The sequence below is a fragment of the Eptesicus fuscus genome, chromosome 10 (assembly GCF_027574615.1).
Source record: "Eptesicus fuscus isolate TK198812 chromosome 10, DD_ASM_mEF_20220401, whole genome shotgun sequence".
In the NCBI taxonomy this organism is placed as follows: Eukaryota; Metazoa; Chordata; class Mammalia; order Chiroptera; family Vespertilionidae; genus Eptesicus; species Eptesicus fuscus.
The window spans coordinates 4,526,298-4,531,038 of record NC_072482.1 but is presented as its reverse complement, the minus strand read 5'-3'; positions in this window follow the sequence as shown (position 1 = coordinate 4,531,038).

Below are 4,741 nucleotides of genomic sequence, written 5' to 3'. Positions count from 1 at the left end.
TCTGCAGTCGTTGGGAAGTAGCCCCGATGACAGCCCAGGCCGTTCGGGGCCGAGCCGCGCTGCCGAGCCGGCTCTGGAGAGAGCGCTGGCCACCCGCTGCTGTGATGACCCTGAGCCCCCGGAGAGCTCCACCAGCGGCCCCTCCCAGGCTCGGCAGCTGCACCAGGCCCAGGGGCTTTGTGTCCTGCCCTGTCCCACACACTCGCCCTCCGTCCCCCAGGACAGCTACTACCCCCTGGACCTGTTTGCTGGTTGGGGCCCACGACTTGTAGTAAAAACAGTCATTGCTACAGGGTGGTTTTTAGATCTGAATATTGAAGTAAGAATCGGGGGCTTGGCCTGATTCTGAAGTTTCTGGTACGTGATGGCTTCTTAGGTGCCACTGTCCCTTCTCCGTGCCGCACCGCAGTGTGGCCGCGATGGAAGTCCCACCCACACCCCTGACTCCGTGTTCACGGCTGTGGGAGACCGTAGAGTTTGGGTGGTGACTTGCTAAGCCAGTGGGCCCAGCTGTCCAGGCAGTGCTGGGTGGGGAGCTCTGACTAAGGAGGGAGGCAGGAAGGAGGGAGGAGGAAGAGAGCATTAGCAGGGAAGCCCACAACAGCAGCAGCTGCAAACAAAGACACTTGCCCACTTGGGTCTTCGGTGGGGAAACAGGATGGTGGCGGCACGTGTTGGGGGCGAGTTGGGGGAAGGAGAGGCCTGGGGCTGCACAAGAGGAGGGGCTGGTGGTAGGAGAAGATCGGGGCGAATTTGAGCTTGGTGGCTGGCCCCCGCTCTGGGTGAGGCGGAAGTCAGGGCTGGGCATTTTCTGGGCTGAACTGGTAGAAGCAAAGGCGGAGGAGAGGTGCTTGCTTTATCCGCCAACTGCTGTGAACTGCTGGGGCCTTGGCAGGCTGCTGCCCGGTAAGCCTCAGGCGTTTCCTGTCAGGAATCCCTGCCTGTCGCTGTGCTCAAAGCCCGCCAGTGGGCCCTCACTTCTCTCTCCACCATGGGTCTTGTGCTTGGTGCCCTCTCTGACCTCCTCTCCTGCTTTGTTCCTGCCTCAGGGCCTTTGCACTTGCTGTTCTCGCTACTGCTACTTGGGATGCGTTTCTCCCAGATACATGCCCATGCTTTCAGTAGCCTTCCTTCCTTCCTTCCTTCCTTCCTTCCTTCCTTCCTTCCTTCCCTCCTTCCTTCCACTGAAGTTTTACATATGTCCGTGCCACTCTCAGCAGTTCCCCAGTGCCCAGAGCGGAGCCTGGCACACAGCAGGTGCTCAGCGCGCATTTGAGTGACGCATTGAGTCATGGTGTGGCAGGAAGGGCTGTCTTCTATGCCTGACCACATCGAGGGTTGTAAGAATTCAGTGCAAGGTGGGATTCCTCTCTGTGGACCCGGATGCCTCCGCAGACCCCCTGCTCATGGCTCTGCCTTAGTGGGGTGGCTGCCATGCTGGCTCTGGGCAGGGACCTGGCTTTGTCTTATTATTTATTGAGAATTTCCTGTGTTTTGAGCCTTGGGCTAGGCATGGGGACAGAGGTGAGGGGGGTCCTATTTATTTATTTATTTATTTATTTATTTATTTTTACTTATTTATTTTTAAAATATATTTTATTGATTTTTTACAGAGAGGAAGAGAGGAATAGAGAGTTAGAAACATCGATTAGCTGCCTCTTGCATACCTCCTACTGGGGATGTGCCCGCAACCAAGGTACATGCCCTTGACCGGAATCGAACCTGGGACCCTTGAGTCTGCAGGCCGACGCTCTATCCACTGAGCCAAACCGGTTTCGGCAGAGGGTCCTATTTAGACAGGCCCTTAATGTGCTCCCAGGCTCCTCAGTGACAAATAACAACAGAGTTGCTGTATGGCATTAGGTGTGGAAGAAGGAGATAATGGGAACGGGAATAATCAGGGCAGGCTTCCTGGAGGAGGAAGGATCTCTTCAAGGGGCTGAGTGTCACAGGGAGGAAGCTGGAGGGAAGCAGGGTGGGGGGAGCACAGGCAGCTGACTTAAAGTTTTCCCTCGTTTCCATTGGCATTAAGCTGAAGAATTACTTTCCCCATCCCTCCCTTCCTCTCGCTTTCCTTCTTTCCTTTCACAGATATTTCTCAGGGCCCAGCACATGCCCAGCACAGAACCAGTAGCTTCTGAATCAGGCCCTCTTGTTTTGGTGGAACAGGGAGGTGTGGTGTTACTGAACTTGGGAGGGTTCAGGACCCAGGGTGGTGAGTGGAGCAGCTCCAGGAAGTGCAGGGAAGGGGCCCTGTGGCCCGGACCCCCTGGTGCACTCCTCCTTGCCCTTAGAACGGGGCTCAGCCTGGGTGAGTGACTGGGAGCAGGGATGCTCGTTCTATTAATAGAGAAATAGATTTCCTGGGAGAGAAGGGCGGGCAGAGCCCAGGAACCATTCTCTCACATCACATCGCTCATTTATGTCCGCGAACTGGCCAGGGGTTGCCAGGCACTGCAGGTTGGGGTGTAGCAATATCAAGAGGAGTAGGACAGGATTCCCCTCGAGTTGTGGTCCGAGTGGGGAGAGGGTTGCTAGGGTTTGAGGGAGCTAATTGGTCAAGCCCTTGCCCCGAGGACCGGGCATCACGCAGGTGGAAATCACTGTCCCTGGCAGCTGGCGCAGAGCATGGCTCCCGATGACCTGCTCCCTGAGCTCCGACTGCAGCCAGCCCAGCCTCTGCCCGCCAGCGCGGGGCCCAGGGGTGGCTCCCGTGAGTGGGGGGCATGTAGGAAGGAGGGAGAGACCTCAGGTTCTCCCTCACCTTCCCCTTGGGAGGTGGAGGCATCTAGACAGACCCAAAGAGACTCACACTCCCCAGCCTCGCCGAGCACCTGGGCTGGGCCGGGCCCCACAGAGGCAGAGGGGACAGAAATGAAGTAAGTGCTGAAGGGACATGGATACACGGGGACGATGAGGTCCCCCGCGGGTCAGGAGGCTTGGCCCAAGGAAGGCAGAGGACGGGCCTGGGGCAGCCCTGGAGCCCCTACCGGGGCCTGGCTGTCCTCACTGAGCCCCGAGGGGCTGGCCTGCTGGGGAGCCAGGAGCCTGAGAGCCCCTCAGAGGGCTGCGAGCAGGAGGGAGCCCCCCGGTGCCCCCCAGCCCCAGCCCCGCGCAGGGTCATTCCGTCTGCTGCTGCCCTTTATTTTGGAGTTTGGGAAAATTCCGTCCCCTTAGGTTTGGGAGAATAAAACGCGGCTCAGTGAGAACGGAATCGGAGTTGGTCAATCGTAGCAGCGATGTTTGGATCTGGTTGTTTTGTGGTTGTGCCTGGCTCAGGCCCTGGTTGCTGAGGGAGGATTAGGTTAGACCTGGGGAAAGCGGGCGCCTGCTGTCAGGACTGGGAAGGGCCCGAGGCAGGTCCGGAGCCCTCTCTGCAGCCCTCAGGTGGTGGAGGTGGCCGGGGAGGGCAAGTGGGCTTCACCCATCCCCCAGCTCCCCTCACATCCCCTTTCACAGAAGAGAATGTTCTGGAAAATGCCCTCGAGCTGTTGCCTTGTGGAGATGACTGTGTGCTCTTCCCTCCCTGCATCCCTTCCTGCCTAGTCTGTCCTCCCCTGAGCAAGGGCCGGAGAGGGAGGTGTAGAGGGGGCTGGGAGAGGGTGCGGGAGGGAGAGGGAAGGTCAGGGAGAAGAGACCGCCTGGGTGGAGCTGCAGCCACAGCCACCCTGGGGCTCCCGGGAGAGGGATCCCCTGGCTGTCCCAGGTGAGCTTTCCTGGCTGTTTGGGACTTGGAGGGTGGTGGTCTGCGGGCTCCAGCCTCCCCCGCCCGGCGCCCCTCCCCCTGCTGATGGAGGCAGCCGCCCCCCAGCCTCTGCTCTCCGCGACTCCTTTCACTCAGGGTATTTTTACTTTTCCCTTTTCCCTGGTTCCTGTTACATGATCAAAGGAAGGAGGGGAGGCTGAAAGAGGCAGCGGTTTGCTCAGCTCTTTGGAGAAGCTCAGAAAAGGCAGGCCTGTGGGCCCGAGGGAAGGGGGGCCCCGTCTCCGGGGAGGGAGGCTGGGGGCAGCCACCCCAGCTTGGGCAGGACCCTGTCCTTGGGCTCCTGATTCTAATCCTGCAGGTATTTGCCTTTCGCCTCACTGAGGTCTCCTTCCCCCTGCGGACGTGTCCTTTGTGTGTGTGTGTGTGTGTGTGTGGTACATGGTGTGCATGGGGTGCCTGTGTGTGCACGCTGCCCAGCCACAGGTGCTCAGGCTGCAAGGAGAAGCCAGCGTGAGCCCTCAGGGAGGACCTGAGCCTGAGCAGGGCCTGCCAGCTGCCGTGTGAGGGCCTCCTGGCCTGAGTGCGCACATTCTGCCCTGATGCTCCAAATCCCTGTCTCAGGAAAACCAGGCCTGAGCTCCCAGGCCGTCCGAACTGGGAGTGGCCCGTGTGGTGGCGTGCAGGGGCCTGGGCAGCCTGCACAGGCTCTGTGTCCCGGGCTCTGTGTCCCCAGCTGAGGTTCGGTGGCTCAGCCTCCTCCTCTGGGTGTTAGTGACAAAAGTATCCCCTAGCCCAGTGGTGGGCAAACCGCGGCTCTCGAGCCACATGCGGCTCTTTGGCCCCTTGAGTGTTCTAACGCCACTTCTTCAAAATAGACTCGCCCAGGCCGAAAACCGACTTCTGCGCATGGGCCACGAAGTTTCAATCGCACTGTACGTGCATGCCCGCACGTGGTATTTTGTGGAAGAGCCACGCTCAAGGGGCCAAAGAGCCACATGTGGCTCGTGAGCCGCAGTTTGCCGACCACGGGCCTAG